At 38.6% G+C, this 15,911-nt stretch overlaps 1 protein-coding gene across 3 annotated transcripts in view; it reads right to left on the bottom strand.

Annotated features, from left to right (window-relative positions):
- The window catches only part of LOC108388152 (peptidyl-prolyl cis-trans isomerase FKBP5), a 133,672-nt gene extending 121,110 nt beyond the window's left edge, over positions 1 to 12,562 (bottom strand). For 2 of the 3 annotated variants that reach the window (XM_073224013.1, XM_073224012.1), the window contains exons 1-2: positions 12,379 to 12,562; positions 11,825 to 12,014 (exon numbers count right to left, since the gene is read on the bottom strand). The gene's annotated coding sequence lies outside the window, so the exon portion shown is untranslated. The other variant, XM_073224014.1, reaches the window with a different exon arrangement.
- Between the last annotated feature and the right edge of the window lie 3,349 nt (positions 12,563 to 15,911).

Raw genomic sequence — 15,911 nt, 5'->3', positions numbered from 1 at the left:
TGCCATTCTTTCTTTAATCATGGGAAATAATACAGAACATGATTACCAGTTGCAAAATGATTTCATGATGAAACTGTGCTTAAAGTGACTAAAAAGTATTCATACACCATGAAAATTTTCAAAATGCAGGGAGGGCATCTTGACAAAGTTAAAACAATATATTTCAAAGGAAGAAAAATGGTGTGATACCATGATTAGGAACTGACATTATATATGAGAAATAATTACCTGTTCTGTAAAAAGGGAAGGGAGTATTTACTGACCAAGTAGAGTGACCAGACACTAAGGTTAAGGCTTTGTGGGTATTGTATCATACCACATCTAGGTAGGAAAACAGTTTAGAAGAAAACAATGTATAAATAAGTTCCTCACCATTGTATGTGGCACATATTAAAATGTTAAGAGACTTACGCTGATGGACAGTGACTGTAATGGGGTATGTGGTGGGGACTTGATAACGAGGGAATCTAGTAACCACAATGTTGCTCATGTGACTGTATATTAATAATATCATAATAAAAAAAATAATAATAATAAATAAAATAAAATGTTAAGAGACTGAGGAAGATGTATACATAGAGACTACTGCTAGAAATATAGGGTTAAGGACTGTGAGATGAAAAGTCCAACAGCTCCCAACTTTTAATATTAATCTTACCATCCCATCAACTACTCTATAAAAGAACCTGAGTTCCACCATGATAGAAACAAAAAGTCCACTTGCTTTGAGAATGTTATATATGTTTACAACACCGTTAAATTTATAACTCTAAAAATGAAAGAAAGAAATCCTTTTATTCTTAAAGCAAATTTTGGAGTGTTGCTTTTAAATATTACTTGAAGAACAGCCACACTCATCCAAGAAATGTAATCATGGCTTCTCATTAAGAAGGCTGAAATATTATCACATTATTCCTGGTAGTACAATTTTTTTTATCTTGGCATTTAATAGCTATAGTAGAAAAATTATTGGTAGTACTACTGTAATTCCCACCCACATGGTTAAGAATCACATTAGGATGACAGTAAGAAGACTGCCCTACTTTAGCTTGAAAATGTACAGGCCTGCTCATTAGTATTAGCTCTGGATCTTAAGCATGTGACTTCATTTTGTCTGAACCTCAACATCCTCATCTGTAAAACAAGATGGCTGGACTAAGGATATTTCTCTCCCTTCCTCTCTTTCTCCCTCTTCTGGCCCTTTCCACTTTATAGCTTTGGTGATTTAGGATCTCGACTGGGTTTTTGAGAACAGAGAGGAAAACAGTAGCAGAAACCCAACAACTTTGGAGAAAAAGAACAAGGATTATGTAAATAACTAGAATACAGAGAGAAAAAGAGAAAGCCAAAAACACATGCATACGAACAGAAATGGATAAATTAAAGAGGCACAATGGTTCAGAATAAAAAATCATGAGCTCCAGTATCAAAATTACCTTGAATAGAAGTTTTGGTTACACTGAAATCCGGATAGATAGTGAGCAATGCTAGAGCTACAGACTTAAAAGACTTAAAAGTGTTATCTGTAACATACAAGAATGCTTCACAAATAACCCAAGAAATACTCCCAAGATCCCTCAGTACTGGAAAGTACTGGCTTACCATTCATAATTCTGCCTCATGTAATCACCCACTATTTTCCAATAGGTTATTCCCTCCAGCCCATTTGGCTTCATCATTTCAAATAAACTTAGGATATCTTCCCTTCATTATCACTCAATGTCTTATCTAAAACGCATTCTCCCATCTCTCAACTTACAGTAATAATTTATCATGTTCTAATCATGTCTGAGCACCCTCTACATGCTTGACATGTATTAACTCATTTAATTCTCCCAACAATCCTAGGAAGGAGGTTAAGCAACCTATTACACAGTAGCAGACCTGGGGTTCCAATATGGGCAGTCTAGCTCCAGAAAGCCTGTCCTCTTAACTTGCTAACTAGTCCTTCAAAGCTCAGGTCAAGTTCTGCCATCTTCCTAAAGGTGTCATCTGCTTAGCAATTCTACTGCCTCTTGAGTCCTTTAGTAAACCACTCATTTGCCACTTACTACTGGACCTAGGTGGTTACTTGTCTTTCATGCATGTGTTCTATCTTTTCTAACAGGATTTTGTCTTATTAATTGTGACACCTCTACTGAGAACCTAACAGAACTTAATATCAGGAACACAAAAGTGCTTGTTAATGAAACCAAAGTGGTATTTAACATTTATTGAAAACACATACCAGGCTCTGGGCTAAGTGCTTTAAACACATTGTCTCATTTAATTCTCACAACAACCCTGAGGTGAGTATTAATTAATATTATCCCTCTCCAATATTATAGGTGAGGAAACTGGCTTAGAGAAGGTAAATATCATTCTTGTCCAATATAACAAAGTAGCAGTAGTAGTCCTACTCAAGTCTTACTTAAGAGTCTATACCTTACTCTGCTAATCTCCAGCATACCACAAAACACCTTGAAGAAAGACTCAGTCCTAACAATTCAGCTCAACCAGCACTTACTCTGTAGCACTACACTGAACACTAAGGATCCAAAATTAAGGGTGCAGATACTGCCCTCAAGAAATTCAGATTCAGAGCCAAACTTTAGTATCAATGGCAGAGTCACCATCATCAAGACTTAAAATACCAAAATAATCCTTAGAAACCCTCTTCTACACCATCCCTTCTCCCTTCAGGCCTGGCCACTCCCTCTACCCGACAACTCATCTCTCTAGTTTTTATATTAAAATTAGAAGGGTACCATTAATCAACTATTTGGCTATTAGGACTAAATTTAATTCTGTGATAGCTCAGACTCAAGGGTCTATTTGATGAATCCCATGCCTATAATAAAACAGAAAAAAAGCAGTAGCAAGAAGGACAAAAATAGGGGTATGAAAGTCACACTGTAAAGCGTAGATGGTAAGAAAAAGCAAGAAAAGCAGGAAAACAGACACAAACAGAAGGCAAAAGTAAGAGACCAGAATAAATTCAGTGGAAAGACATGGATAAATGAAGACACTAAAATTTAACTCATTTTATGAATGCTGACTCTTATTTATTTTCCTAATCTCTACAGGAAACTAAAAAAATACATATATGAAATATCCACTGAAAAACCTTTAACCAGGAACAGTATATAAATTAAGAGTGTTTTTCTGAGAAACCACTCCTTTTAGAATTTTAGAGCTGCAAAGAGACTTTAAAACACTATCTAATCCAACCAATTCATTTTACAACTGAAATTAGGCTCAGGAAGGTTAAATAATTTAAACTTGCCCAAGATCATGTAGCTACTTAGTAGCATCCCTCCTGAATTTCATCCCAATGTCTTGTCCTACTTTTTAGGAAGCAGGCTTCCTTGGAATCGAGTATTTTTCTCCTCCATTTTCCATTCTCAATAACCATTAAATTAATTGCTGCATAAGCATCTCAGAATCTCCACATTTTCCTAGTTGCCATAAAAGAAAATAATCAGATATTCTGGATTATCTAAAACAATATAGAATCTTATTCTCTTATTACCAAAGTCAGTAATCTTAAATTGGGTCTTGGTTCCTTCCTACCAGGAGGAAATTCAAACATTTCCCAGAAGAGTAGAAAGAAGAAAGATCTCCATAAACTGACTAAAAGTCAACCAAGTTAATAAACTACAAATTCATTTGGAAGGAAATCAGCCCAAGACACCTGAAGGTTGGATGACAGATAGTGAGACATGCAATGGGTATCACCTATTTTCCCCTTTCTATTTCATATATTCTCAAGTATCCTCAGGCGCCTATATTTCTAACAAGCGTCAATTCCAGAAGCCTGTAAAGAAATGAAAAGTAATGAAATATATTACCACATCACTTACAGCAAAGATGACTTTTTGATGGGAACTATCTTGGTCAGGAAATATGGAACAAGGGATAGAAGACTTTTAAGGTAAACCCAGAGACCTGTACTTTTAGCCATAAAAACACCAGGAAGTCCTTAAAATGTGTTACATACACTCAGTATTTCCTCTACTGCAAAGTATTTGCAGATATTCTGGGCTGGAAGGAACTCATCCTGGGCTATTCCTATGGTCCAAGAAAGTCTTCCGTTTACACACCCCTTGATAAACTGGGTCCTGCCAGTCACTACTCACCAGGTTATCGGAGCTGAGTGACTTGGAAATATATAACACCTTGGTTTTAACATAATGATTACCTATAGACTTTAAAATTATGTGTCTGCCTATAATGCTGACTGAAGCCTTCTCTGGAAGTAAAGAAAATGTCTTGTTTTACTTTAGGAACACAGCTTAACTTCGATTGTGAGAAGTTCATTATAGATTAAAGGCAACTTCCTGCTTTAAAATGTTGATCAAAGTAGGAAGACTGTAGTGGAAATAAAAAGGATAAAAATATACATTATAAAGTTAGAAACAAAATGATTTTAATGACTCACTTGAGCTTAAGAAGAAAAAGGAGAGTAAAAACAACCAGTAAGAATAATGGAGTCATTTAACAGCTAAAAAGGAAAGGGGAGAAGATATGTTTTTTGCCTGGGGGCTGGTGGTGGTGGGGGTGTTAGCTGCTTCAGAATGGTATTTAAACATATTGTGTTTCAAGATATAGGTGAAATTTGGGGCCTCAAGTTTGAAAGACCTCAAATTTAGACAGATACAGCTTTGGGGACCCAAAAGCACAGCAGTGATTTAAGTTTTGAGAGAAAGAAAGGGCAACAGAAAAACTTTTACACAACAGAAATTCTGAGTTACTACACTGTGAAAATAATTTAACTTTCCAGATGAATTTATTCTATAGATATAGAATACGTGGCCTGATTTACTCTAAATGAAAAGCTAAAAAAATCAATCTTTCTTTTTCAGGCTATGAATTAATAGAAAGATGCTAAGGATAAATATATATATGGTTTCATAATTACCATTATGAATCATATTCATAGTTTTATGTATATAGTTTCATAATTTGTTCAAAGTCAAATTAGTCTATGACCTAAAACAACACACTGCTTAAGTTTTTCTATTTACAGCAAAATGAGAAAATGAGAGAAAAATCTGGTACACCAATACTACTACTATTTTACAATAGCTGTGAAATTCAACGGTTTTAAAAGCATGTTAACAAAATGCTGGTAATAAACCTGGAGGTTTAACATGAAGGTTTACTATACTATTCTCTCTAGTTTTAAATAGTATGAAATGTCCCTAATAAAAAGCCTAAAAAAGGCTACCTACAGATATTTTAAAAATTCTATCTACAGTTTATTTAAAGCTTGACAACTCCAAACAAAATTCTAACAGATAAAAAATCTTTGTTTTCTACCTTTATCTTGCATCTACCTACCACTTCAGCATTTTATTTAAAAATAATAATAATAATAATAAGGGAGAAATGTGGGATTCACATATAAATCAAGGATAAAAATCAAACGAATAATCATAATCGACCTGATTGTTTATAGTTCATGATGCGTGATCAAAACTGAAAGTTTCTGTGATGACTGCCCTTGCACTGTTCACCATGTAAGAACTTGTTCACCATGCAAAACTTGTTTGTTATGCTTCAGAAGATTGGAGACTGTTGAGAATTAGGCTTGGGGCTGATTAATGATTGTGCATTGAGTCCCCTATACAGAATTTTATTGTTGTTAACAACCATATGATCAATAAATATGAGAGATGCCCTCTCAAAAAAAAAAATCTTTCATATAATGTTTTGTTCATTCTCAGTAGACCAAGTAAGTCTTAATGTGTGTGAAAGGAAGAAAAGACCATGTCTATCATTTCAGAGGAACATATGTTAAATGGAAAAAGTCCTTTTATCCATGTTGGTTGATGTTGAATATTTGTCATTTTTCTGTTCAATGAACTTACAATTTTTGTTGAAGAAAAATATATTCTGTATAGCCATATAAAATAAACATATGGTTTTGATTAGTAAAGGCAAAATAAACATTTATTCCCAGTATCAATGATTAATTTGCTCAACTTGCTGGTTAGTCCTATTCAAGTATCTTCCACTCTAGTAAATAAATAAACATAGATGCAAATAAATAAAATAGATGCAAAAAATTTTTTAATGGACCAATATCTGTAAATTATACCTAATCATAAATTGTAGAGAATACATATGTAAAATTATATGAAATAGAAAAACTGAATGTTCTTAACAATCATCATAATTTATGCTATGATTTAAATAGATATAATCTAAATCAAATCACTCTACTGAGACTATGGCAGCAGTAAAACTGAGAGAGAGCAACAAATTCACTACTTGGATTGACCACTTACTGATAACCAAAAATAGTTTAAATGGTTTACAAGCACCAATCGTACCCTATGATAAACAGCACCACCCAAGAATAAGAATCAGATTTGTTTGCCTCCTCTTCATTTGATAAGTTGTAAGACAGTAAAGACTGTACATGTCTGTGCAAAACCTAGCACACTGTAGGTGTACAGCTCCTAACAGGAATAATCACCACCTTCAATTTCCAGAAAACTGTTGCTAGCTATCAATCTCATTTCCTAGGTGACATGCATAGGATAACAAAATAAAGCAAGGCTTCCTTGCTGGCAGTTCTACCTTGAATCACTTTCAGGATCCTATTTCTTCTAACAGAATTATGTCATCATGGAATTCGATGCAGCATAAATACATATACATAGAGACAAAAGACAGTAAGTGATCCTCTTTTTCTACTACATTGTTAAATTAAAGCACTGTTTAATTCTGAATTGAGGTATTTCACTTTTTGCAGATAAGATCATTTCCTTCAACAAATTTTTGTAGCTTTTTCCCTATTAAAGTAAAAATTGCACACCATAAAATGCACAGATGACAAGTATTCAGCTCAGTAAGTTTGAACAAGTGTATACACCAACAACTGGTGAACCTAGACCTTCCTTGAACTAGTCTTCTAAGTTTTATGTAAGTTAAAAATTATGTGAAAATAAAAATTACTTAAAAAGTGTATGCTGGAATTACCATCACTCAAATCAAGCTACAAAATATTTCCATTTCCCTAGAAATTTCCCTTTTGCCCCTTTCCAGTCAACCACAGCCCTTACCCAGAAACCACTGTCCTGATTTCTACCACCATACCTAACTTTTGCCTGTTCTTGTATTTTTTTATAAATGACATCATGGAGCACTTACTTGTAGCTGGCTTCTCTTAGGCTAAAACGTCTGAGATTAATTATGCTGTTATATGAATCAGTAGTTCATTTCAAACGTGAAAAAAGCTACTTACGAACATTTGTATCAGTCTTTTCTTGGACATGTATATATTTTATTCCTGTTGGTACAGTAAGATTTCATTTAGAAAAAGAATAGGTTCCACACATAAATAAGCCTGGGAGGTAGATGGATTGATTTATATGTGCACATATACATACAGCATATATATATATATGTTATAGTTATATGCTGTATATATATATATATATAGTTATATATAAAATGCAAATATATATATGTGTGTGTGTGTGTGTGTATAAATACATAAGACAGATGAACAGATTCTGAGAAGACCACCTAGGACCAACAAAGATATTTTAAAAGAACTTACAAAGTTCATAGTGAAAATAAATCTAAGATGGGAAAGATGATTATCTCAATTTTTCTTAATAAGTATTATATTATGACCTAAGAATAATTTAAAAGACTAATTTTTCTCTCCATGTAAGTTACCCTGTTCCGCTTCAATGAAATACCTTCTTCTCATAGAAAATCCTCTTTCCAAACTAGAATTTCAAAACATTTAATGTTACCGTCCATCACATCATAATTCTTTATGCTAGGGACAAAACACAAGGTATGTGTTAAGATTACAAGATTTTATTTTATTGTCTCGCTTTAAAAAGAAATTATTTCATTCGTTAATATTTAACATGGGTAAAGACCATTCCATCCTCATTCTGAATATATTCTGAAAAGGACTCCATTGCTCGGATATTTTCTCCATTCAAAAAAGTAATTTACTACAACATTAAGTCTGTGAGAGAGAGACATTTTGACTTTCAAGTTTCATTGTATAATTTCCAACTGACATTAGAGGAGGTTCTTTAATTTCCAGAGATAAGAATATTAAGAAACATAAACACAAATTAAATTTTTGCAGACATCTGTTTGAAAATTCCAACCTGCTTTTAATAATCAGGTGATCATTTTCAGGAGACTAGGAGTGGCTCCTCATTTAACATCATCTTTAAATTGCCAAGATGGAGGCAGAATGCCACTAAGGGTTCTGGAAATTTACCATTGCCTGGTTTAGGAAGGATCTGCAACTACAAAAGGGAGAAACAACCACTTCTAGCCTTTGATCTTTCTACATCTTTTTTTCCTCCTTCCAAAAAGTGAAAAATCTCAAACATACAATAAAAACGTAGTACATCTGAAATCTTAAAAAACATTCTCGGCATTTTTTCCCTAACTTTCACAGATATAAAACTAAAAACCCATTATTTCACTCTGAAAAATGCATCATTTTCATTTTTTTAATAACTATCTTTTTCTAAAAGAAAATAGCCTTGATTAACTAAATGTTACAAAAATGACAGCAGCTCCAAATAGCTACAATCCCAACTTTCAATATCTTTTTGCTTGATTTTTTTGGAGAACTAAAATAAATTTTACTCTTATTTTGTCAATGTTTTTGTTCTAGACCAGAGTAGAAAACAGGTACAATAAATGCATAGCCCCATACTCCCTCTGGTGGTCCCTCACTCTCATTAACTAGATGTTTTTCAAAAGACTGGAATACTACATTCAGAATAAAATAAACTTGCCCTATTTAAGGATTATAGTCTCACATGTATAAAATTCAGCCATGTACAGGCAATTTTCATCATAACAAACTGATGTACAAATTGTGATGTACAAGTTATTTTCAGTACTTGAATTTTAGTGTTTCAAATATTGCTAAAATATCCTTAAGGAGTAACCTGTTAACTACACAGATTACAGTTACGTGGTTAAATAAGGCTGTATCTAAATTATCTTAACCTGTCTCATTTGGCAAAACCATCTTGTACACCATAAAGATCTCATTTGCAAATTAAATCACATTTAAGTGGCTACTGTTTTTAAATCAATAGTTATGTGATTTACATACCAATATCCTCCTAGTCTCTGATGCTTGTAGATTTAATTTTCTTTACACTTTTGGGGATATAATGTCAAGTTAAAAATGCATTGTACAAAAATCCAAAAATGTAAAATAATGAAAAACAAAATCTAAGTATAATCAGCTAGGTTAGAAGTTCAGATAGCTTCAGAATTACAAAATGTAAATATTTAATTGTTCAGCATTAAATAATTACAAAATGTACCAAAACATGTACAATACAGATTCTTCTTTAGGAATTGTGAAAAATTATATTAAAGGCCTTTAAAGGTTATTCTTACTATCAGGTATTACAAGCATATTACTGTTAAATAAAGCAGTCTAACAGTGTCATTTGATTTCTGTTCGAATATAGCTATTTTTTGTGGCTTTATTCATTCAGAAATCTTTGCTCACCCCAAACTGAAAAGAAGCCACACCTGAGGTTAAATAACAAAAACTCTCTCCCAATATTTATTTAGTGCATGTGAGAATTCAGCTGTTAATTAATTTTGAAGCTGAAACGTGGTTCATAATTTTATAATATGGTCTACCACAAGTTAAAGTGGGCAAAAATCAGTAAATAAAATATCTAAAAACTGAATCTGAAAGTGAGTTCTTAATTAAAAGGCATTTTTATAGTTAAAGTTCCAAAGATACGCTTTTTGTAAATAAAACTATGAAATACAATTTTATGATGTGGTATATTTATCTTAGGATAAAATTAATAAAACTTTAATTACACATAATAAAATATATTCCTATCTCTACTTTAAAGAGAAACTATATAAATTAAGCAAAACAATGAGCCCCAGTCATAAGATTCCTCACAACTATTTATATAGAACAAAACCCACTCCACATGAGGACGAGTCACTGTTTAGCTGATCTACCCTCCCTGTGCATCAAAAGCCAACTCAACTTTTAATAGCCTTAGCTTCTACAACTACAAAGAGAGTATGTTTTCTTCTGCAGATTAATTCGTTCTAAGCTAAGAAACCTTTCGGAAACTAAATAACCCAGGGTATATATTCTTTTACAACCCAAGAATAAACAGAAAATTGAAAATTTAAATAGCTAATCCAATATTTTAAGTTTTTCATGTTGAAATGGTTAAAATTGATGTTTTAAAAAGAAATTCACCCAATACTCCTATAACTAAAAAAAAAAAAAATTCCCATAACAAAAAAATTAAAGACTCAGAAACATACTTGTTTTGTTAAAAATGTTGGAAAGGCAAAGAAAGACCACGTAATAAATAAGCCTGTTGTTTTAAAGAATAAAACATTTTATCACACCATCTTTGATGATCTTTTTGAACCCAAATAGTCACAACTAGCCAATTGGGTAAAGAGTTCAGCTTTAAATGATATTATTAGTTAACTAGATAAATAAGTAAAATTAACATTCAATGAAACACTAATGGCATAATTAAATCAAAATCACAACTTTGTTCTTTAAGATGTTAAACCTCTATCTCAAGTATAAATCATAACCAAATATGGATAAAAAACAACTCACATTAGGAAAACTGAGTAAACTAAATCAAGTGTTTCCCACAAATGTCAATCACCTTCATTTAAAAAGATGTATTTTTAAAACACATTTTAGAATAATTACCTTTCTAAAATATATTTAAAATATAAAATAAATATATTTTAAATTATTATGTATTATTTTCAAATATATTTTTCCTATAGATGCCCTGAATTGGTCAGGGCCATAACTGCATATTGGTAAGTGGAGGTCAGACGGGAGAGAAACAAACAGAAAATGCTAAGCAGAAGTATGACAAAAATTTCCCGCCAAAGGAAGAATTTTTTTCATGCCTATCCTTGAATTTTGATTCAAATACCAAGAGAAAAGCCTACTATAATTCTCTAAAGAAGAAACCCTTTGGCGGGGGAGGGGGGCAGAATTACAGACTATTAAAAATACTTAACTGAAGTATGCCTAAACTTTTGCCTTCTCTACAATCTAACAAAATGGAACGACAATGAAAACAAACACTACGGTCTACCCTCTGAGAGGCAAAGAAAGCTCCCATTCAACGCTAAGCCTTATTCCGCTGGAAAACACACTCCTCAAAAGTAAGTCCAACACCACGAGCTCAAACTACTTCACGCAGAATTTCTGAAAGGCGGCCAAACGTTGTACACGCTGTCCTGCGCCACACTGAAGGCTGTCTAGAGTTCTGCATTCTCCATTTACAACTTGCTTACTGTGCTTTCGCCACCACTGCAGAACTGATTTTTTTAAATGAGACTAAAATGTTCCTCCTGCCTCGTCGAGCAAAAAGAAAACAATCTACCCGCTGAGCCCACCACCACCACCCCATCCATGGCTTTTCTTCAATACTGACTGGGTTTGAGTCCTATGTTTCGCCAGCACACCTTTTTACACATCAGTAAGGGGGAAGGCATTGTGCCGTCCAGGAGGGTACTGAGTAAAGAAGGGGCCCTAAAGCAAGTTTTCACTGGCGTTTACCTGGCACCTGTCAGAACTGCGCTGCGCTGACACCCTCCCAGAGCGCCTGAGAGCGAGGATGTCGTTCCCAGTCACTTGTCCCATGGCGACAGGTGAAGGTGGTGAACGCGCACCTACACCCACCGCCCCGGGAGTGCAAACCGAAAGCGAGGAGCGCAGCGGCGAGGCCCTCCGCTATCCTCACCCTCCACAGGCCCACCAGGTGAGCGACCCTCCACCGCGCCCGCGGCATCCCGGCTCCCGGCTCACCGCGGCTCGACTTCTCCCGCCGCCCGGGCCCCGGAAGGCGAAGTTTCTCTCTCGCCCGCGGCGGCGGCTGCTGCTCACGCGCCGCCTGGCTCGCTCTCCGCGGGTCCCGCCGCCTGCTCCGGGCGGCCCCGGTCCAGCGCGCCGGGCCTCGGGCGTGTTGGGGGCTGCCGGCCGAGGCCGGAGACGGGACCTGTCACCCCGGGCGGGAAACAAAAGCCGGTGAGGACGAGCGGGCGCGACCGGCCTCGCCTCCGCGAGGGGGAGCGCGGCGGCGGCGGGGGCGATTCCCGTAGCCGCCGGGCTCCGGGTCTCCCGCAGGGAACATCAGCCCCGCCCCGGAGGGGCGCGGAGGAGCCTGGCGGTGGGGCTGGGGGGTCTATCGCGCTCTCCTCGAAGCTTGCCTGGTCCGGCTGGCTCCCATGTGCCCCTGCCAGGCTGGGCAGCCGCGTGAGGAGGCGGGGAGGCAGCGCGGCGGCGACCCGACCGCGAGGAGGGAATTCGGCTCCCGGGCGCCGCGGCGGCCCGCCCCTTCTCTGCGGCCATGGCGCCGATACCTGTCACCGCGGTGGCTGGTCGGCTCGTTCTCTCTCCGCCTCAACCGCGCGCCGCTCGCTCCTCTGCCAGCCCAGCAGGCCGCCCGCGCACCAGCCGCCGCCGCCCGAGACTGGCAGCGCCCGCGAACCGGCCCGAATCCCCCGGGCAGCGCCCGGCGCTGTCCCGCCCTCGCCGGCCGCAGGACCCGCCTTCAATAGGGCCCTGGGGCTGTCAGTCCGTCCCCAAAAGGCGCGCGGGCTGTCAATCCGCCTGTCCGGATTGGTGGCCGCGCGCGGTCTACGCAAATAGGTCCCGCCTCCGCCCATTTGCACCTCCGCCTTAGTGTAATCTCCGCCTCTCCATGCCAGGCCACGAGTCTGGTCCTTGCCCTTTGTGGGGGCCCGAGGGAAGGGATAGAGGAAACTGACGGGAACCCCTTCACACCATCACTTACCTCCAGAGAAATTAATGCCTAAACAAGCTAGTTGACCACATCTAAATTGTCTCTCTGAAAGCTCTACCTTCTATCTGTCTATCCAGCCTGCCTTGCCCAGAGTATGTAAAGAGGTGGCCAGGCTGTTTGGGTCAGGTTAGCAGATTAGGTTACAACCCAGGTAAGCCCCAGGAAACAACCCCAGGAAGGCAAAGATGCCCAGCTGGGACTGGGAGAAATCCCGTCTTGAGAACCAATTTAGCACATAGCACTTCCCTCTGGACACTCAGTGACTGAAGACTATGCTTTCCTTTGACTTTCAACCTTACAAACATGAGCTCCCCGGCAATGGAGACAGCAAAGGCCTTTAAAATGTTTGTGTTCTCTGCCCCACCCCTCACCGGCCAAGGATAGGCCTGCCGAGCAAACCCACTTCCAGAGGGGCCCAGGCCCTTCTAACTAGATGGCCGCCTCTGAGTAGCTTCCATAGAGATTCACAGGAGGGGCCTGCACCTGGGCCTTGGAATAGCTAGCTCAATGCCCTCATTTTTGAGGTAAGAGACCTAATGCCACATAGCTATGGGACTTAGTAGTTACCTATGGAAACCTAAAGTCTCATAGCCAGATCAGAAGCCACATCTTAAAATTTCAAATCTGCTCTCTGTACTGTATCACATTTGTTATGTAGATATTTATGAAGAGTCTCTTCTGCAGCTTACCATCCCTGCCTTCAAGAGGTGGTGGTGGTGCCTATAGAAAAGGCAGCTAGAGTAGATGGTGAAACCTCCTCCAGGGCTAGAGCCCTGTCTCAGTGCCTGTAAGTTTCCCTTTTTACAAGTAGGGACTCTGTGGCATCTGACTACAGATGCAATGGGGAATAGGAGGGGGACTTGATAATAAGGGTGAATGTAGTAACCACATTGTTTTTCTTGTGAAACCTTCAGAAGAGTGTATATCAATGATACCTTAATAAAAAAAAGTTTCCCTTTTTACCAGATGGCTAGAGAGAGTCCCTGGAACAACTTATTCATGCATTAATTCAGCAAGACACTGGTGCAGCTCTGCATACTAACACTAATTGAGTAATCTACTATGCCTATTAACAGCAAGTATTAAGCACTGTGCTATGCGCAGGGTTTAAAAAGGTGAGAAGAGGCTTGTCCCAGCCTTTGAGGGCTTCAGCCTTAGGAGACAGTGCCATCCACATTGCATGTCATTATGCCTCATGTTGCAGGGACTGTGACAGATGTCCACATAGTGCACAGTGGAAGCCTCCAGGGAGGGAGGAATTGGCCCTTCCTGGAAGAGGCAGGGAAGGCTTCATTGGAGAGGTGACACTGGAGATGAGTCTTAAAACATGATGTTGCTGGACAGAGGGATGTTGAAGAAGGAAGGGACCCTGGGGACTGGGGGACCATGAGCAAGAGGCATGCAGACCTGGAAAAGCCTGCTAATTGAGGGAACAGTGAGGAGCTGTGTGGGCAAATCTTCAGGGCTGGGTGGCCATGTCACATGCTCTGGGACCAAGCTCTTCCAGGAGGAAGACAGAAAGGCCCGGGAGGCTGCCAGACTGTGTTGTAACACACCGCAGCAAACAACAGGCCCTGTAGATACAGCTGCAGGATTTTTTTCTAGGCCAGAGTCTGTGGGGAACAGTCAGTTCCACAGTTCTGAAGGCAGCCTGGCTAGCCCCACCCACTCTCTCAAAAAACCACTCCCGTCACTGCACTTGCCCTCCTTGGCATTTGGAAACACTTATGCTTGCAATTTCCCCAAACATTGCTCCCCTTCAGCATTCACAGATACCATGGCCTATGGCTGCAACACCTGGGTGTGGGATGAGCAGCACTTTCCTAAGGCACTGAGCAGGTCTCTGCAGGGCTGTCAACCAAGGCTGGCTTTATGGGCACGTGATCCATGTGTGCTTTAAAGCTCTGTTGTCACCTCTTGGGACTCAATACTTTTTCAGCAAGGGGCCCCACAGTTTCATTTTACAATGGGACCTGCCAATTATGTAGCCAGTCCTGACCTGTCACTGTTTGTGTCCCCTGGAAATGCCTGTGCTACTCCTGAAACCACGTCATTTTAAAGCACATGGCATTCACTAGATTTATTCACATTTGTATCCCTTAATTCTCAAAATGCCAACGTGGGGTCGGCCTATGGTACTAGTCACATTTATTAGTTGAGAAAATTGAAGTTTGGCAACCTTACCCAGGTGGCACAGCTAAGAAATGCAGAGCTTGTACTTGAACTCAGCCCACCCAAGCCCCATTCCATCACTATGGAGCTACCTCCTCCGTGTTGGTTTTAGAACCCTTTCAAAGGATTTGTATATGAAGGATATACACTTTCAGAGTCAGAACACATGGTAAAGTAGATATACGTCATTCCATGACTGCCTCTCACCTTTTGAATAGTTTTTTATTAATTTTGAAAAATTCTCAGCCATTATATGTTCAAATACTGTTTCTGTATCTTTTCCTCTTTCCTTCTGGGCCCCCAATTGAAACACATACTAGACCTTCTCACTATATCCCTTTCTTCTGAATTTTCTATCTTTTGTCTTTCTGTGCTTTGTTATGAAAGTTTCTTGTGTTTTTCAGTTCACTAACTCTCCAGCTCTTTAAAAAATTTTCTTCCTAGACCCATCAATTGAGCACTTAAATTTGGTTGTTCTTTGGTTTGCTTTTTTTTTCAGTTCTAGAATTGCTATTTGGTTCTTTTTCAGAGCTGTTATGACATTTCTTACATCTCTTAGTGCCTTGCTATAATACTCAAGCTTGGCTTTTCTCTCCTTAAACAGAATAAGTATAGTTGTTTTGTGGTCTGTGTCTGTTAATTCCAATCTCATGTCCCTGTGGGTCCACTTCCATTGTCAGTTTTTACTAATGGTTCATCCTTATGTTGTTTTATCTCCTCATGTACCTAGTTATGTTTTGGACATTATATTTGAAAAATCATTTGAGGCAGCAATGACAACATCTTCCTCTGGAAAGGATTTCCATTAGTTTCTGCAGGCAGGGACACTAGCAAGCTAGGATCACCTTAACCCAGTTTCAAAGCTTCTGATTCTCTGAGCCTCACAGACGACTTGAAGTTGGACTACAGTCTGTAAGA

This window comes from Manis javanica, chromosome 16 (assembly GCF_040802235.1).
Source record: "Manis javanica isolate MJ-LG chromosome 16, MJ_LKY, whole genome shotgun sequence".
NCBI classification, from domain to species: domain Eukaryota; kingdom Metazoa; phylum Chordata; class Mammalia; order Pholidota; family Manidae; genus Manis; species Manis javanica.
This window is presented reverse-complemented; position numbering and strand designations above follow the sequence as displayed.